The following is a 20,397-nucleotide window of genomic DNA, read 5'->3' as shown; positions in this document are numbered from 1 at the left end:
ACCTGACATTTTCTCTTTTTCCTTCCTTTTTCTTCCCTGTCTCTCATATAGGTGAGCTATATTTTTGAGGTAAGGCAGCAAAATGTGAGAATGTGGAAAAAAGAGCTTTATTTTTTAAAATCTCCATTATTCTTGATCACAATCCAACTGACATGGCACTGAACCTCTCTGTTTTATTTGACTTAAAGAAGTGTTCATTAATTGAGAGCATGCTGTGTGTTTTAGCTGAGGCTCCCCACATGAAGGGGCCATGCTGATCATAGGAGGAACAACTGCATCACCAGATGAGCAAACTCTGAAATAATCTTGGACCTTGTAATGGCAGAAGAGGAGATGACTGATGCAATTAGTCATGTGAAGTCACTGGGGCATAGCATGAGGAAATGACAGGATTTCACCAGGTCTGTCAGGGTAAAAAGACTGAACTCCAGAAGCATTTCAGTTTTCTCACTTGCCACCCAAATATCAAAATGACCTTTTTTTGAAGGGGGGGAGGGGAGGCATTCTGAGATTGTGAGTGCCTGTGTCCATGCAAGTATAAAACATTCTAACTCTGGCGTGACAGTATCTGGAAGCACTTCAGGGATCCTTATGAAGTGATTTGACCTTGGCTTTTTGTTTTGTCTGCATTTCTGGAAATTTATGTAGATCGTTCACATTTTGTTACAACTGTTTATATTCTGAAGAGCGACATTCATATCAGAGGATTTGTGCTATCTAAGTGAAAGCCCTGGAGGACTCTGTGGTATAAATGTGACTGCCTCTGCACTCTCTCATCTACTACTGTGCCACTTGAGAATGTGGGGAAATCTGGGCAGGGGAGGGCAAAACCTGACATTGGTTTTATCTGAACTGAAAGATGCCATGAGCCACAACCCTAACAAGGAGCCCTGCAAAGCTGCATTTCTTCCATTCATCACATTTTCCATAAGAAGTTTCGTCTTTAACCATTTCTTTAAAAGAATAATCTTTAGCCATAGGATGTTTTTATTTTCATCCATGTAATGGAAGAGCTATTGCTGTCCTCCCCCCCAGAACAAACAGGGCTGCTGTCAGTGGTCAGGGCGCTCTGTTGTCCCTGCTGAGTACACATGGCCAGGGTGATGGTCACTTCTTTTTCCCTTTGGACTCTCTCCCCTGGGCTACCATTAGGTTGAAAAGCAACCCAAGTATTCCAACAGTGCCTGGCACCTAAGGGCTGCTTTGCTCCTGTGGCTTTATTTGTCCATCTGGCCATCCGTATATAAAGTCATCTTTTGTCACTGGTACATACCCACAGATATGCAATACAAATACATCCAAGAGTAATTCTAGAGCTTATTAATCTCTTCTTAATGAAAATGCTCTGACCTGTTTTCTTTCCAGTCAGATATACTTACCTGGTACCAACTAACAAAATCCTCAGGCATTTAGCAGAATAGGAACAGTTCTGTTACCACTCTTTTATTCTATGATACTAACAAAAAATACAGTCTTTAATTCTGTTTTATTGTTGTTGTTTTGGGAGTTTGTTTTTTTGGAGAGAGTTTTAATATTTATTGCAGTGATAACCTGGTAAAATAATTTTGCATTCAGAAGAAGCAATTAAGAAATTAAAAGTGAAGGCAGAACTAATAGAAAATTGCTGGGTTTTTTAGTCATGCAGCATTTTCCACAGTGTTCAATGATTTTTTATGCTTCAATTATTATGTGGGATGTGGATGTCTTAGTGTGCAACTGCTGTTAAGCATCAGTGACGCTCAGCATCTGGGCATTCTTGTACTTGTGAGAGATGTGAGATCCAAATCAAAGGTATCTTACAATTTTGGAGAGCACTGAGGACTATATATTATGATAAACCTGCTCATGGTTTCAGTAGGAAATTTTCTTTGTCCAACCCCACCCTGCCAAGCCCCAAGTGCTTTATAATGTTATGAGGAACAACAATTGCTCATCCCTGAGGCTGGTTGTGTGTAGCTCTTTAGTTCTGTGCAGAAGGACAAAGCTCTGTAGTACAACAGGTGAGACTCCTGGTTTCTATTAAGCCCAAATGGTAACAAGTCCAACACTAACTCAGAGCACAATCCTGCTTCCCTTGAATGCAGTTCAGTGGAACCTGGGTCACCTCCTGCCTGGCACACAGACCTGTAAAGCCCTGCAGACTTTAGAGAAGATGAGGATGTGGTGCCTCATCTCAGGAAGGAGTGTGCATCGATTCACACCTCAAAATTTGTATCCACTGCAAAAAAATCCTTTCTGTGGCAGAAGTGAAAAGCCATGTCAAGCGTTTGTTCAGCCACTACACAAATCGCACACAGCAGAAATGGAACTTCTGTCATTCTGCTGAAGGTGCTGCTGTGAAAATCTTTTTTCATCTCTTCTTCGACATCTTCTCTGTTTGCTCCAGTCTGTACAAACCTCTCAGAGCCTCTAGAGCTTGTCTGAGCACTCCCTTCTCCCTGCTTAGCTGAAGGTATGTGGTGCACCAGCCCTGGTCTTGCCTGACTGCTACCCAAGGACCAAAACTCAAGTGTGGTCATTTCCTTTGAGTTCGCCAAACAGGTTTTGCAGCTGAACTATACTCACAAATGGCTTCCTTCATATCCCAGGATACTCTTTTAGCTAGAATACTTTAATGTTATTATAATAAATCCATATATCTTGAATCCTAATAAGTTAAAGACAAACTAAGTTTATCAGATTAATTCAACATATACATAGGTATGATAAAAAAAAGAGAAATACATTGACATATAAATAAATGTCTATTTTCCATTTTTATGCTTTTCAGTGGGCTTAGAAGTACCTGATATTCACTATATTTGTCACTTAACAAACTGCTATCAGGCTTTGAAGAGGAACTAGTAGAAGTGGTTGGAGTGGTTGGTTTGTCTCTTTTAGACTGAGAAATACCCTTTGGTTAGAGCTGTGTTGATAATGTTTTACTATTGGAAGGTTTTGCACTGCCTGGCTGCCGCTGGTCTCTGAACCACTCCCGGTGCAGCCTCACTGAATGAGCTGTGAACAGCCCGCGGTGCCAGAACAGCTCAGTGAGGAGGCCAGGGGAGACTGCATGGCAAAGTTTAGACAAGCATTGTCTAGATTCCAGGTTACTTCAAGGAAAAAAAAACCAACACAAACAAACAAAAAAACCAAAACAAAACAAAGGCAAAACAAAACCAGCAGAACTTTTAATTGTTTTCTTTCTAAGTAGGTCTACATGGAATTTTACTAAAACAGCAAGCCCTGAAACTAGGTAATTGTGCAATCCCTCTGCTTTGGCAAATTAATGCACAGAGGAGAAGCAGTTCAGGGTGTGCTTTGTCCCTCTGTGAGGATACCAAAATCCAGGGTGAGATATAGAAGGTGAAACCTTCATAAAATCAGAGAATCACAGAATATGCTGAGTTGGAAGAGACCCACAAGGAAGACTGAGTCCAAATCCTGACCCTGCACAGAAAGCCCATAATTAAGTCCATGGGACGTTCTTAAAATATGTTTTTCTGTTTGGAGTAATTTAGAATCATTTATGCTGGAGAAGACCTTTCAGACCATTGAGCCCATTCATAAACCCTTAGCAAAGTCGCCACTAAACCACAACCCCAAGTGCCACGTTTACGTGTATATTAAACTCCTCCAGTGATGGCGACTCCACCACTTTTATGGGCAGCCTGTTCCAATGCTTGACAATCCTTTCTAAGAGGAATCTTTTCCCTCATATCCAATCTAAACCTTCCCTAGTGCAATTTGAGGCCATTTCCTCTTGTCCTGTCTCTGTCACTTGGGAGAAGAGACCGACCCCCACCAGCTCCTGTCAGGGAGCTGTAGAAAGCCATAAGGTACCTCCTGAGGTTCCTTTTCTCCAGGATAAATGATCCCATAACCCCATGTGTTTTTTTTTTTTTTTGGTTTTTTTTTTGTTTTTTTGGGTTTTTTTGTGATTTTTAAACATATTTTGCATGTCTTTTGCATTTTTGCGAGGATGGAGGTGGAAAGCATTCCTGGATCAGCCTGAGTGCAATGGTATGGGGTTCTGGCAGTGCTCACTGAGGGATGGAACTTTCTACATTTTTAAAATAATTATTTATTTATTTGTGCTTTGATCCACCTGGGAAGACATTTCTGAACAGCTTTAAGCCAGCAGCCCCGCTTTTCCCACACAAGGAGCACCCCATCTCGCTTCCCACCCTGGCTCTGCCAACTGCAGACACTTCAATCCCCGAGTCCGGCCCTAGAGAAGCCCCGGACCCGCAGGGCTGCTCAAGCACCGATGGCTAACGCTGCTTGAGTGAGTTAATGACCTGTGCTCGGGGCTGCGGGAACACCGCGGCCCCTTTAAGGGGCTGCCCCACTCGCCGCCTCGCCCGCCCGCCCGCCTCTCTTTCGCTCCCCCGCCCGTGCCCGAGACACTGGGAGTCGAAGCAGGTGCATGCGCAGTGCGCTGGCGGCCGGGCGCGCTTGCGCAGTCACCTGCCGCTGGCCGCCCCCCCCGGTACATCCGGGTCAGCGCACGCCCGCCCGCACGGCCGGTGCCCGCGGTGCTGTGCGGCCGCTCCCCCCCCTCCCCCGCTCCCCCCTCCCCGCGCGCGCTCCCGCCGCCCGCGCGCGCTCCCGGCGCGCTCCCGCCACCCGCGCGCGCCGCTCCGTCTCTGCTCCGGCCGAGCGGGGGAGGCGGCGGCTCCGGCTCCGCTCCCGATCCCGGTCCCGCTCCGGATCCCGGTCCCGTATCGCGGGGCGGCTCGGTGAGTGCCGGGAGGGCGGGAGGGGCCGGGCGGGGCGCTCGCCGCTGCATCCCTCGCGTTCCCTCGGCGCCGGCGGCGCGACCCCCGCCCCGTTCCTGCGGGGCCGCCGCTCCCCGCCCGGCTCCAGCTGTTGCTCTCCCCGCTCCTCAGCGCTTCGCAACTTCTCCCGTCCCGCCGCCGCTTCCCCCCGCACGCCGAGCAGGGGCCCCGGGGCGCGGGGGAAGCGGCGGCCGCTGCTCCCTCGTCGGGGAACCACGCGGGGCACCGGGGACCGGCCGCCCTGCCCCGGGCTGCCCCGGCGGCTCCTGCCCCCCGTGGCCGGCACCGGGTCCGGTTCGTGCCCGGTGCGGGTGCGGGCGGCTCCCCGGGATGCGGGATGGATTGACAGTGCTCGCGGATAACGGGAGGGGAGAGCTCCTGGAGGGACATCCGCAATGCTCCCGAGTGCGGCTGAACATGCCGCGGGTTCAGCGGAATCCAGGGATTGGGAATACGGTGCCAAATTTGTCATGGGTAGGGTGTATCCTGCAGGTTTGTGTGCAGCGCAGTGATGCTGGGGCTCTGATTCCAGGTGGGGTTAAGGTGAATTTGGAGTCTGTAACAAGAGAGTGTTGTTTCTAACCTATTCATTATGTGGCCAATAAAATAAAATTTTAATTCCATTATAATTTTCCCCCATGTAATTCAATGATAAGGATGCCTGCAACTTAATTTACTGTTACTTTTTAATCTGGTGTCATATCTCACTTGGTAAAAAAATGCAAGAAGTTTATTCACAGAAACATTTGAGACCCTGAAGAAAGCAAGAGACTGTGTGTTATGAAGGTTTTCGAAGTTTTTTTTCTCTATCTGTTCCATAGCATCAGCATCCAGGATCCAAATGTCAGCAACAGTGTGACAGCTGTCATACTGCTGTGATAGTGGAGTGTTACTAACATTTAAAATCTGTCATTCTGAGTTTCTGGTAACATAATATGGAAATACAAATGTACATTAGCATGTATGTTAATCTTCAAACCAGTAAAGCATTTTCTAGATTGATCTGATAATCTGGGTTCTTCCTTATTACTGTTTGTAATGGTAAAAATTGCAAAGTCTCTTTTGCTCAAATTCTCTCCCCCCTCACTGACGTACAATTTTCTTTGTGCTCTGCTTGGACTTTAAGTACAGCTTTTAGTTAATCAGCATTTTCTGTTGTAGGTTGTGTTTTGGGCAGCCTGAGATTACTGTTGTTAAGGTTGGAACATGGGTTCAAACTTAAAAGCTTCCCCCTGACAAATATCTTTGTTGAGCAAGGTGTGTTGTTTTGCAGAATATATCTTTGGTTCTGTGTGGCAAGCTTAACAGCAAAATCCTAAACCACATGAATAAGATACTGCTGTTACATGAAGTTGGATTGTTTCTTGCCTGGCATACAGAGAGTATTCTATTGTTGAAACAGAAGCTTTGAGTAGGAGAGAAGATAGCTTTTTATCCCAGTCAGACTGTCAGATTTGTTATTGCATATATTAGCTGTCTGAGAGCAGGGGCTGTGGAAGAAGTGATCCTAGGATGGTTTTAAAATATCCCTGTCAAGAAGTGCCACGATTATATGAAAGTAAGGAATGAATTTGATCCCGTTATACAACTTCCATTTGTCATCAGGTGCTCTAGATTTTCTTCCTTGTTTGCAGTTTAGCTGGGGCCACCTGAGGGGACAGATTATAGAAGAGTTTGTCTTCTGAAAGTCCCTGCCTCTTCCTGTGACAACCTTCCCTGCTCTGGCTGTGGAAACCTGGTGTCAGCCGGCTCTCTTCTTGCATACAAAACAATCCTGTCCCTTTATCTGGGTTTTGTGTGGGTCTTTCTCTTGATAAAGAGAAAAAAGGATTCCATTTTTTATTGTGTCTAGCAGTAGTTATATACATTTCCAAAAGAATCGATTGTTAAATTAATTTAATGCAGTATTTAAAGACACTTATGGGGGCACCTTAAGGTATCTGTCACCAGACCTCTAACAGTGCTTACTAAACACTTGGAATTAATACTGTAAAGAGACAGAAGGACAGGGAATATTTGTATTGCAAACTGCTGAATTATTGAGTAATACACTAACAGAAATTGTCTCTGTCATTTGGAAAAGCATATGTAGGGGCCACTTTGGATTTCTGCAGCTGCCTTGGCATGGCAAACATAAATGCAGATTTTTTTTCCTCTCACTGTGTATCTTGGAGAACACAGACACACAAACAGCCTGCAGTCCCCTTTTTCTTGTTCCTGCCTGCCAGCTGGGGGCATAGATGGAACCAATGCATGTCTTGATGTAGTGGAGACAGGCAAAATTAAAGCCTGTGTTCAAGGAGTTGGATTTGTTTTTTAAACAGGTTTGTGTGTGGCTGTTGTAGTTCATTTGGTTGGTGATTTTTAGGAAATGATGGCACAAGTCAAGGTTGTCACCTTTGCCTGTCCTACCTACAGGCTTGTTCTCTTTAATGATACCAAGAGTTTCTGTCATTGATGTAGATGGGCCTGAGTGAGAAGAATGACTCCTGTTCATTAAGGTAATTTGTAAAGTACATTACAGTTTAGTTTTATGAGACATTCATCATAAAAATATTTGAAAATATATCTTCAAAGCTGAAATATTTTGAGTGTTGTCAAACTGCATCTCATGGATTATCAGCTGTCAAGCAAATGTGCTACAGGCAAGGCATGCAGCTCATGTGAATGTCTGTGCTGAATGCACACAAGGCTTGGATGTCAGTGCCAACTCCCGTGCTTGGAGCAGGATGCAGAGAGTCATCCTGGTGGTCATTTTGGTCCAGCTGAACCCCTCCTGTCTGTCAGCATGGCTTCAGAGGTGATGGGAGTGTGGGGACTGGGGATATGAAGGCAGCTCTGCTTGGGTTGGAAAGTGTTAAGCACTGCTTACTAGCTGTGGCACCTGAAATATGTGCATCAGTTAGGCAGGGTAAGAATTATTTCAAATAATTTTCCAGCTGTTAATGTTGGCCACTTGTACCATTTGATGTCTTTTCTACTCCCATTTGTTTGCATATATCGAGAGCACTTTAAGTAAATGGATGGTCCTCTTGCACACCTCTTAAATTTTCCTCTATTATTAATCTATGGCTATATAAACTTTACTAAGGAGTATCAGTATTTTCTTCATTGTGATTGTGGAAAATTTAACACCTCTACCCAGTGTAGAGAAATCTGCATTTCTCTTCATGTTTACAAAGACAGGGACTTACTTGATTGCCTTTAATTTCAGGATCTCTTATGAAATCACCTCAGTTTCCCCCTGTCTGTGATTCAGGAATGTTCTCTCGAGTGCCACAAGTTGGCTGCTGCAGCTGGCAGAGTGTTTGCAACTGTCTAAAATTTGCTGAGAGCAATAGGCTCTTACATAGGCACTGTTTTACATTTGCACTTCCAGTGCTTACTGGGGATACATGTATTGCAGTCATATAAACAGCAGAGCTTAACAGAAACCAATGACAAACAATGAGCAGTTTTAGAATTGACTAGGTAAAGCTGAAAGTATTTTTAGCTGCAGCACTTTCTCCTGTGTTCCCCATCCCCTGTGGTTTTAATTGCATTCTGCTTTTTAGAAATGGCATTTTGTCCTCTCTGTCACGTGAAAGCCTGATGTACAGAGAGTACCTTCACTGTGGAAACAGTGAAACTAATTGCAGGCAAAGCATAATTGAAAGGTGTAAGGAAAATGATGCAGTCTTTGGCCTTTCACTCATGATCATTTGAATTTCAGGATAGTTTTAAGACAGTCATGGTTGTGAGGTAAGGACTGACCCCGTCCTGCTCAGTATGTTTATGTGGCTTATGAACTCAGATCTGTTGTTACAACCTTTATTGTCTGGTTATGCTGCCCTCTTCATTTGCTGTTGCTCTCGCATATGGTGATATTGATGAAATGTTTAGTAATTGATTTCTGGTTAACTCTCACAATGTTAATGTTGTTCATGTAATTGATTTGTAAAAGTGTTTTTGGTTCCAGACTTATTATCTTTGAATGATTTTTAGGATTGCTTTTTCAGCACCTAGAAAAAGAATTTTTATTTTTCTAGTACCTAGACAAATGTCAATACCTGAAGTGTTGACTAATTTTTGTGTCTTGGGAAAGGCTGTTTTTTACCTTCTTTGCACTAACCTAAAGTTCTGATGCTGCATTTGGGGAATGGTGTCTGACTGACCACACCTGCCTTTTTTTTTCTCTACTGCATTAAATCATTGCAGGACTGTAGGAAAAATTGGGGACTAAATATCTCTGAAATGAGGAGACTGTACTTATATACAATCTTCAAGTGTGTAAAACTAGTTTTCTGTAATAATGTTTGTATGGGAGGATATATTTTTATTCTTCTACTCCTGTTCAGTGAAAAGGCTGTATGGTTTGTGGTCTTGATTACGAAGTGTTGGTCTGATTCTCTGGCTTATATCTGCAGCACTTGGGATTCCCAGGTGGTCCCTGTGCAAATAGTGTGACTGGGTCTGGGACAGCTTAGCTTGTGAGATTTGAGTGCTTTCAGTTTGGTGTGGCTGTAGCTACAGAAATAGCTTGCCTTGCAAAACAGGCCTTCTGTCTGCCACCCACACCAAAACCTAAAGCTTGATCCTGTAGGCAGTTAATGCACTTATCTGGGAGGCAGATTCCATCAGCAAATGCTTTACCTGAAATTGGTGTCCACCAGGCAAAAAAAAAAATCTTGTATTGGTAATCACTTTATATATAAGAAAGTGCAGCAGAACACTGTCCTAGATACATTTAAAAGCACTTTTTACTTCAGACTACAGGGCTTAAATGTTCCCCGGTAGCAGGAGGCAGTTCTGTGAACAAATTCTGTTTAACTGGCATAGTTCAAAAGACTCTTAAATTCAGCCATGAGGCAATTCTGGTTCTCCTTCAGTCCTAGATGATTAAATTAAATGGAGTGTTAGCGTGAGTAACTTTTTCTGGTGTACTACACAAGGTAATAGATGAGTTCCTAGGAGCCCTAGTTGTAAATTAGATGACTGGAAAGCCCCGTTTCTGTGTCTAGTGGCTGTAGCAGTTGAATAACTTCAAAAGTTGGATCTAATTGCGTATTCTCCTAGTCAGGTGTGGCACTGGATGATGGCTCCTTCTCCTTTTTATTACAGCAGTCTTGAGGGTAACATCCTCAGGGAAACAGATTTCTTGCCTTTTTGTGTTGCACAACAAAGGTGTTTGTTTCAGCCTCTGATGTACAAATCAGTTTGACCCTCTATTGAATAATAAAACAACAAAAACCACCAAAAACCAGACAGTCTTCTGAATTCTAGCACTGTTATTCTGGGGGAAAAAAAGCTATAAGAATTAATAAGAAATACAATAATAGCAGAGTTTTTCTTGTTTTGTGGGTGTTTAGGTTTTTTGTTTGTTTTTTTGGAGTTTTTTTGGGGGGGAATGGGTTTGTTGTGGTTTAAACAGAACCTTCCTGTTCAATGTCCTTGAAAGTGAAAATTCTTAGGCAGAATGCATTCTGGGCATGAAAAGACAGTTAATTTCTTGTTGTATTTGCACCTTTTATGTGCTGAGACATATGGTTACTTGAAACTGTTCCCTTCAAAGGTGGAAGTGAAATAAGTAACCACTAGACTCCATGAGGCTTCGTTTCAAAGATAAAATTGCTGACCTTTTACATAAATGAAGATCATACAGACAAGAGAGAGCATTGTGTAAGGGTTGCTTATGGAAGCAGTTAATTGATTTGGAGTTTAGATTTCCTGCTTCTGTGTGAGGAGATGTGGATTTGTTAGCTGAACTGGCAATTGAATTGTAATGATGGTTTTGAAGTTTTTTGCTATGGCTACTTTGCTTGTTCTCATGTATAACTGACTAAAGTCATGTTCTCCTAAGCACTAAAATAGTAAATGCTTTTTCTGTTCTTACCTTTGCATCTCAGAGTTCAGAACTAATTAATTCAGAAATAATTTTTTAGCAGGACTAACAGAATAGCATAATCTAGTTAAAGAACCTCGAAGTTTGGAGGACAATCCTACAAGAACTTTCAACTAGTATAACAAAGCCCAAGTTGTTTTCTTATCTCTTCTGAAGTTTATGGTTTTAGCAGTGTTCAAAATTTTTATGGGGAAATTCACCATTATTCTGTACCTCTGGCTTCTTAATAAATGTGGGGGAGAATTGTGTCCCAGTAGGAAACTCACTGTAGTTGTGACTGACAGTGTAGTAAATGGCAGTGTAAGACACTATTGATTAAGACCTAATATTTTGAATGTGACATAATATTGATGTTAATATTGTGTCAGGTTTGCAAAGGAATTTCAGTCAAACTACTTCAGTAACTGCCAAAAGTGAAGCTTGGGAACAGATGTTGTAATGGGAGTCTTAAAATTTGACAGCTCTTCAAATAACTCTAGTGTGCCTCTGCTTTAGAGCAGAGTGTTTTTGCAGGGCTGATGCCTCCAGCTTTGCTTTGCTCCCTGTCCCCAGTCCAGAACAGGCCTCAGTTTGACCCCATTACAGTCCTATGCAAACTCATGCTCTAATAAACATGTATCCAGGCATGGAAGAAGAAATGGGTTTGGATGGAGAGGACAGCTGAGGTGAGGAGAGATGGCAGTTAACTAGGAGGAGGAGCAGCTTGCTTTGAATTGAAAGCAAGGAAGAATATGAATTAGAATCTGGGACTGAATTAGGCCCAGCTTGATGGTAAACTAGCAGAGAGATTGGGTTGTGGGCTCTTTGGCTGTATGGAAAGTATTGGTCAGTACTGAGGGAGTGTGTAGGAATGATGCTGCCTCTCACCCAGCATCCTGGGGACATCAAGGAAAATGAGGACTTGCTGGACAGAGAAAATTCATAAAAGAGAGCTGATGGGCAGAGAAAGGTGGACAGGAGTAGTGAGGGTAGAAGCTAGGGTTTTGTAAAGAAGGCAGAGAGGTCTGTTGGACAAAGAACTTGTGAAGGTAAAAACAGAGTTAGAAAATCTGCAAGGAAGGGAGTACAGTGAAATAAACAGAATTTTGTCCATTGCCACTAGTATCCAATGTGTCTTTGTCACTTTAGCTTAATATGTATCTCTGAGTGGTAAAAATTGGTGTTGTGAGCAAATGGTTCTGATTCTGGTCATGAGCTATGTAGTTACAAGGATGAACTGTCTGGCCTCATCTCCTGGTTAAGAATTTATACTATTTGGCTGCAAAGCAGTGCTCAAAAGCAGAAGTTGCAGAAAGCAAGCAGCCTTGAATACATATTTGTAGGCCATTTCTTCCATTAGTACCTTGCTTCATTGCCCCAAGTGTCTGGTGCTAGTTCCACCAACACAGTGTTCAATGGTGTGTCTTCATTGCTTTGGGCCGCACCATGCTCTTGCTAGATTGCTCCAGAGGAGCAGTTAATTTCCTCATGGACAGTGGTGCTGCTTTCTGTAAGGTTATTTATTATCAGAATGGTCTAGTGAGATGAGGAAGTAGTTTGCTTCCTGTTTCACAGGAGGAGTGAAGGCACGGAGAAGTTCAGATGGTTTTGCATGGTTAGAGATGACTGTAACCTGACTTTTTTTTGACTGCTTTACATATTGCAGCCACGTCCCCATAGAACTTGCTACTTTTCTCTTCCTGTGATTCCCTTTTAATAATGAATTCTAACATCCCACTTATTTCTTGTGTTTGTGGTCTCTTTGGGCATGTAGCTGCCCTAATCGAACTGGAGAACACGGCACTGCTCTAGATCCTGGTTATTGCAGCAGCAGGACGTGGCCATTCAAAAAGGCAAAGTCGTTTCTAGTTTCTGCTTTTGTAACTGTGTTGCTTGCTGAGAGAAATGAGGAAGTGTTAATTCCGGCATTGGGTGACTCTGGAACTCTGTGCTCTGGTGTTAGTAGCTCCTTGAAGCATTTGGTATTGATGCATTCCCTCCCTGTGCTGTATTCACACAGCTCTGGGGCCAAACTGGCACATGCTGTGCAAAGACACCTACTTGGTGTTTAAGTGTTGCGGAGAAGTTGAAGTGCTGTTGCAGCTTTATTAACAGAATTGTGGGCAATGAATTCCTTTCTCTGCTTCATGGGGAGGGAAGGAGGGATGAGCTGTTTTTCCTTTTCAGGTGCGAGTCTCTCAGTTGTCCACATTGCTCAGCTTATCTGTTTAATTTGACAGACAGTTCTGTCCTGATGTCACCACTGCGCTCCTAAGTTCTTTCTGTTTTGGAGACCCTTGTGGCTTCTTGAGTTTCTCTATAGAAATGAAACTGTATCAACCAAGGTAAGAGGTACAAAGCTGCTGTTTCTTCTGTCAGTAGAAGGAGTGGTAAAAAAAGCTTTTGCTACCCTCTGGGGATTTTTGATGATTTGTTTGTGTGGGTTTTAGAATTTTTTTATTTGTTTTTATTTTGACTCATGCTCATCACTCAGTTTTTCTTGGAAGCTTCTTTTTCAAAGAGAAATACTATGAATTAAGTACATTCTGGTTAGAAAACTATATAGTTAAAAAAAATAGAAATAAGTGTTTATTCCTTGGTAAAGAAAAGACCAGTAACCTCTGCTGGTAGAGTTGTGATCTTTTGCCTTTTCTTATGTTGGCTTATGTTGAGTTAATATTTGGCTGACCAGCTTTTCAGCTTGGAGGACTAGAAGTACTTCTGCTATAGAAAAATGTGGTGGAAACTTGCTCTCTCTTGAATAGTGTGGCATTCATTGGTAGAAAATGTCTCTTCAGAGAAGGGAATGGTCATGGGAGTGCTTTTGATCTCAAGAGTCAGTCTGGGTTTCTGATGTGATATTGAGAATGTGACAAACATTGGTCTTTAGACCTGATGTGCTTTCATGTGGAAAAGGACACATAAACAAAGATTTTAAACCATTAGAACCCCAGGTGCTGTTTCTGGCCTCATGTAGGCTTTTTGTGTGCTTAGTTATGTGATCTGTCAGCTCTGCCCACCTTTACCTCTGTGGGTGGATTTATTCAGTTTAAGTCTCTCCAGTTCAAGTAAGAATTGTAGTGACACTTTATAAAACAACATGAACTGCAACATGCTGAAGCACAGCTACGTGTGGGTGAGTCAGGAGAGAGCTGGAGTAGCAGCACTAGAAAGAAAAGGAAGTACAGTCATAATAAAACTTTATTTTAAAAGGGGGAAAAAACCAACCAACCTAATGAAAAAAAGCAAGTCAAAAGCCATCTGTCTCCAGAGGATGGAATTCAATAAAGTGGTATAGTTTGTATCTTGGTTACTCTCTGTGCACAGAGTTTTGAGTCTGCCTTAATCTGTAACACCACACGTGCACCCATTGCTTGGTGTGTCTGCACACTGCAGGGAGTCAGCTGGATTGTGTCTCTAGGCACTACTCAAGCAGGGCAGTTTGTATCTGAAGCAAATTGATGTAGAACCCACATGTACTTTTAGGAAACTAATATTTTAATTGCTGGTTAAAATACTTCAGTGATTTTTAAGCCCCTATTTTGGTGTACAAGTGATGCAGCCTTTGCTCATGTTCCATCTGTTGAGGGCAGGTCCTCCCTGCCAAGGGACAGGCATGCACACACTCCCTCATCAGGGCACTCTGTGTTGCTGACAGTTGTCAGGAAATAAAAAATGCTATGTACAATAAAGTGCAATTTCTCACAATGTGTTGGATTTACAACACTGCCAGAATGGTTCAGTACTGCATAATTTTGTGGTTTTGATGTATATGCCATAGCTTCAGTGAAGAAACTAAAAATCACTCACTAAGTTCCAGTAATTTGTCGTTAGCTTCCACAGTTACATGGCTTTTACTTCCTCAGAGAACATGTCATCTTTGGTCTTAGCATTTTAGCATGTTAAAAAAAGAAGTTGAAAGTCAGATGCTTTCTTTAAAATGAAAAGCACAATTGTTGTGCTTAGAAATGGTCTATTTCCTGGTTCTGAATCAGTGTTTGAAAAAAAAAAAGCCCAACAAAAAAAACCAACCAAATGTATTTACTTGGTAGAATGCTGTTCTCTGCAAAAGGACTGGTGTTTTGTTTTTGTCATGTGTTGTAAATGAGCACAAATTTCATTTCCCTGTTCAAAATACTTTTTCATAACTTAATCATGAGAAAGATAAGCTATTTGATGTTGGTACTTCAGGGTATCTCTTTTCAAGGACAATGCTCTATCTCACGCTACAACTTTTTGAAAGTCCAGAGACAGAAGAAGATTGAAGACAGTGAGTGAAAGCCTTGTTTGATATGTCTGAGCAGTCATCATAGGGCTTTATAAATACCCTAATTCTTTGAACTACTTGTGTTGTGTGTCTTTTTTTCTTGATTTAAAGCTGGTTTATTTAAGGTATTTTTTTTCTCCTTGCCTTAGGCAGTCCCAGAGTATGAATTTCTACACTTCATGTGCTGCCCTTCACTGCAGGAGGGCACCTCATAGCAGTATTTTCTCTTATCAGGCAGTTATTGTGTGTAACATCATCTCTGCCTTGCTGCTGTCAGCTGTGCTCTGCCTCAGGAATTGCTGAGGCTGCTCTTGCAGGGCTGGCTCCTAGAGGGACTGTGGAGGCTGTGTCCTGCCTGCAGTGCTGTCACACAAGTCACTGCAAGGTGGGGTTCATGCTCTGGTTTTAGGTCTGCTCAGACAGTTCCACTCTCGCTGCTCTGTCCTTCCTTATCATCTTTTATTTAGCACTTACGTAAAAGGCTCTTTTTGCTTGGACTTCAGGAAATATCTGACATAGATAACATTCTTTGTGTTTTGTTTTGCACTTACCAGCCATACTTTTCTCTGCTTTATGCTTGCCCTGAATGCTCCCATGCCAGAAAGTTTAGAGTAACAAAAAAGAGCTATTAGTAGAGTTTAATTGGGTAGTACAGTAGGTCTGGTTGTTATCCTACTGCTTCTTTCATTTAGCATCATTAATATTTGTAATAATCTCTGCAAAGCTGAGCCTAGAACTGCCTGAAAAGGAAGTTGTTTGAATTTTTCATAGAATCATAGAATGCTGCGGGTTGGAAGGGACCTTAAAGATCTCCTAGTGCCAAGCCCTCTGCTCCTGATGGGGAACCTGTTTATCAGTTCTGAATTCAGGGTCAGTCAGGCCAGGAGTCCAGAGAGGTTTTCTTTGAACTGTGTTTTGGAATTGGGGATGCCTTGTTGAATAGGACATGGCTTCCTTTCTTTCTTTTTTTTTTCCGTTCTTCCTTTATGCTAGTTCTCAGCGTTTCTCAGTACTTGTAATTGGGGCAGACTGTAGTAGTCTGGTTTGCATTTCTGACAAATACTTCTTTTGGGTCTGGGTAAAGTTTATAGAAGTTTATAGTGCAGAAGCAGACTTCTCTTCTTTGTGAGACACTACTCTTTTCCAAAGCAGTGCTTTTGGGGAGGAAAAAATTACTTTTGCAGTGAAACTGATCTTCAAGGTCAATACTATAAACTTTTCTAATATCATTTGAGAAGAACTAAGTTCAGCATCTACTGCCTGAGATTTTACATTGGAATACATTTATGCATTTCTTGGTTATATGTAATTCTAAAAATCTGTCTTGGCTTTTGTAGCTTTTCTTGAGCAAGTTTGAAAAAAGTAAGCTTTTTTTTTTGTTAGACAGGTGGAATCAATATCCTTCCTCATCCAAATTTAGTAGATTGCTTACAAAAAGAAGCCTGTAGGTGAAGTTTGTCTCTGACACAGGAGCCCTGTCCTCAGCTTGGAAACTTAGTGATAGTTCCTCCTTTGCCTGTAGCACCTGTGACAAGTAGCTGACTCTCTGTACTTTATGAAGTGGGACTGATTTAATCTTTAAATAGAAACAGTATGGTCATGGTTTGGAAACATGCTGCATTGTTGTTTTAATAGCTAGCTGCACTTCAAAGAAATTATTTTGAAAAACACTTGTGGAGGTTCAGCCCCAGAACTGTCCCACCTTAATGGGACTTGCACCTCTTTCTATTGACTTCCATGTATTTTATCTAACCTGTGTTTATAGAAAGCTGCAGCACATATAAAGATTGAAACAGTAATATTGGTACCTTTGACTTACCCAGAACAGAAAAGATGGAAATGTGTTATCTAGTCTATTTGCCTCGTAATAGGGGATCTGTTCTATGTGCTTATCATATTTATAAGAAAATGATTATATTTGCATTTGTCTCATGGACCAGCTTCTGTCTCGCTATGCACATGCTATTACATAATACTTGTAAATATACTATTTATAATACATCAATATAAAATATTTAAACACATGATATTAAATACTCTGGGATATGCAAATAATTTTTTCAGAATTCAGTAGATGGAGTATGTGATAGAAACAGCTGCACCAGCTGATCTGAGATTTTTTTGTTTTTGTTTTGTTTTTGTTGAGTGAGGCGCTCTAATCCCAGTTGCTTAATTGTTCTGGTCATACAGATGTGCAGGGCAGGTGATTTGAAAAGGTCCATCTGTTTCAGTGTGATGGAAAGCACTGTAGTTGTCTATTGCATAAATAGAAGCAGTCATCTAAAGCTTGGACTTAGCTAAGTTCACAGTTCTGCTTGCCCCAGCCTGTGCACTGGTTGGGCCACACAAAACAGGCTGGTGAAACTGGTCCAGACTTCAAACAAACAACTTGTGGGCTTGTAGTAGTTTTAACCAGTGAATTTACCCATGTTAGCCAGTGGTGTTGCTGTTGGTAGAGCACAGGAAGTAAGGCAAGAACTGTTTCATCTCTGGCAGTCCTGGCTTAAAATATTTTATTTAAAGTGCTAGAGAGAGCAAAGGAAATAAATACAGATCTTAATTTTATACTTTTGAACTTGCTGTGTAAAAGATTTTGTCTTTCTAGCTAGTTGAACTGTCTGCTTTCTCCTGTGTGAGGGTGGTTGGGTTTGTTTTTTTTTTTTTTAATTTTATTTTAAATGCAGCAAATGGAGTAATTTGTATTCCAAATGAGGAATTTGTCTGCATTATTCACTCATAAATGTTAACGCCTTTCATTTATCTTGGAAATCCTTTGAGAAAGTTGTCTGGCTGTGAAGAGCACAGGTTTTGCTTTGAGCAGGAAAAAAGGTGTGCAGTTCTCTTGTCTGACACAGCAGAAGATGAGCCAAAGAATTGAGCTGTGGCCTTTGGCAGTTCTGTGTCTTCCCCTGAATGCAAGGCTTTTCTGTTGAAGTTTTTGAATTTTTTTTCTTTTACCATGGTTTTTAGCTTTCTAAAAGGAGACCTAAGGATGTGACTCAACCTTTCAGAAGGAAGGAAACATGAAATGTAGGCTGCTCTCCTGTTCTGAACTTAGAGCAGACCTTTGCAGAGGGCTCTGTATGGGAAAGACACTGCATGTAATCACATCTTGTGTGTCACTACAACTAAAGTAAGCTGCCCTCTCATTTAAATCATCTCAGTCCAAAGGAGATTCAAATCCCATTCTTCCTTCTGCATGTTTTTTTGTTATGAGAACAAAATGCTCTGTACCCTTGCTGGTGTCAGAGGAGAGTTTGAGGTGATGGATTCAGGTGTGCAAACAGGAGAAGTGTGGATAGGAGGATGATAATACTGCTGGTTCTCCATTTTTATAGATACTTTAATCATTTTGTCACTTAAGAGGTCTGAATATGGTTATTCCTGTCATCTGTTGTTCCAAAATAAATTTGTATTCAATACACATGTAGAAACCAAAGTTGCTATCATAAATATGAAACTTCTTGGTTTATGGTAGTTTTCTTTGTCTAAAACAGTATGCTAGCTAAGGAACAGAAGATGTCTTTCTTTATTCCACTTTTCCTAATATAATCCATAGTCCCAGGAAAAATACCTTCTTCATGGCATTACTGTAGCTGCTTTTGTTTCCCTTTGACTGGGGGTATGGACAATGTACTGCAGTAAAGTTCTATAATAAGTAAAAAACCAAGAAAAAACCTCCAAAAAGTCAGCACAAATCGTGACTGGTGATACCTCTGAGCCAGGGGAGGGACTTGCACAACCACACAAACAGTTTCTCATGGCAGCTGAGGCCAGTGGTGATTCCCAGTACTTTGATAGTAGGAGCAAAATGTTGGGAGGCAGCTGAGACCTGGTTGGTGGCTGATGCAGGACTTCTGCAGTACATTCTTGCTCTTGGTCTGTTGTGCTCCAGCTGGAGCTACAGGGTAGGTGAGCAAGGGGAGACCTTCAGGGAATGGAAGGAGATGGTGGCGGAAGATGGACTTGGTTAAAGCTGCAACCTTGTGGGCTCAGTGTTGGTTTAGTGATCTGTTCAGGTGCTATTTAAAAAAGTACAGTCATCCAGGGCTTTAGGAATAGATCAGAGAAATTCCTTGGAGCTTCTGTAGATCAGCCTTGTTCTGATAAAGGTTGAAGAGTCCAAATGAAGCAAACAAAACCCTACTATACCATCACTGCCTTTTTCTGCTTGTTTGCAGAGATTGTGTCTGCATGGATTTCAGTCAATGGTTGACCTAGTTTCTTGGCTAGCAAACTAACATCTATGTCTGATTTTTATAGACCAAGCTAATGTGTAAGGTAATTGGAAATTTTAGCATGTAAATGTAGTTTGCTAAACTGATTACCTTAGACCTTGATTTTAAGGAAATTGAAAGGCAATGTGGTAAAGGTATATTTAATAAATGAAATAGCACTGGCTGACAGAATCAGGAACTTTTCTTCACAACACTGGAAGTTGGCACCCAGTTATCAGGCAATATCCGTAAAATAAATCTGGCTGGTGTTCCCCCTCCTCTCATACAGTACCTAACTGGGCTGTGGCACTTGCTGTCACTATTGGTTGGAGAGGCTGAAGATGTTCATATCAAATGTGCAGGGGTAACTTGTAGTTCAGTCTTTGCATTACCTCTGAAGTGGTCCCAGGGATATTTTCCTAAATACCTGCTCTTGGACTAGGTGAGTACTTTGTGTGAATCATTTTGACTGTTTGTACATTGCAAAAAACACCCATTTGCATTTATTACATGTGAGTGTAATGGGTGATAGTCTGTGCTCAGTGCCAAGGTCCTTTAACATTTAAAGAGAAAATTCAGGGCTTTTCTTTGTCTTAGAATTTTAGCAAGTATTGAGACAAAGAAAGGATATTCCATGAAAAAAAAATCTCGTTACAATGAGGATATTCAGATTTCAGCAATGCTTGAGTTTATAATTTTTGTAAACATATGAAGATGTCTGTACTTATTCTTGTATCAGTGCTAAAAATTAATGTATTCAAAGCTGTGGTAGTGCTGTTGTGATACTGATTGTGAGATGTTTTTGACACCAAAGAATAGAGAGTGAAGGAAGGCAATCACCTTTGGTTATTAAAGGCCACTAGATACAAACTCCTGTACCTTGAGAGCTGTTTCTGAAGTAGCCCTAAGTGAGGATTTCATATCATTCCTGTGGTAGTCTTCATTACAAAAGATGCTGAATGGTTATTTATGTATCACTTTTCAGGGTGGAAGGTGATTTTCTAAAGCTGCTGATGTGGGACTCTAATCAAACCCCTCATCACCTACATACTGGCATCAGTCACCTTGTTTGCATTTCTGCTCTGCAAATCCAGATTTTGTGACTGCGTGAAGCTTCAATTGGAGGATTTTTGGGGTTTTTTGCTACTGTGTACAGCAGGAGGAGCAGGTTAACCTGCTGAATGGAGAGGAAACAAGTTCTCCCTCTTTTGTTTGTGTGATGCTAACAGTGCTAAAAGTGGAGGGAGAGAAGGGCAGAAAATACTTGTTGATTAACAGCTGCTGTAATTTTCA

The 20,397-nt window shown here is 41.8% G+C and overlaps 1 protein-coding gene across 4 annotated transcripts in view; it reads left to right on the top strand.

Annotated features, from left to right (window-relative positions):
- The window catches only part of CYRIB (CYFIP related Rac1 interactor B), a 96,320-nt gene that overhangs the window by 16,312 nt on the left and 59,611 nt on the right, over positions 1–20,397 (top strand). Inside the window, exon 1 of one of the 4 annotated variants that reach the window (XM_005479594.4) lies at positions 4,697–4,721. The exons of the other annotated variants lie outside the window; for them this stretch is intronic. The gene's annotated coding sequence lies outside the window, so the exon portion shown is untranslated. Of the gene's footprint in view, positions 1–4,696; positions 4,722–20,397 lie in introns of those variants that run through there. 4 annotated transcript variants of the gene reach the window in all.

Source organism: Zonotrichia albicollis, chromosome 1 (assembly GCF_047830755.1).
Source record: "Zonotrichia albicollis isolate bZonAlb1 chromosome 1, bZonAlb1.hap1, whole genome shotgun sequence".
NCBI classification, from domain to species: Eukaryota; Metazoa; Chordata; class Aves; order Passeriformes; family Passerellidae; genus Zonotrichia; species Zonotrichia albicollis.
The sequence above is the reverse complement of the archived record's forward strand: the minus strand, read 5'-3'. Positions and strand labels throughout refer to the sequence as shown.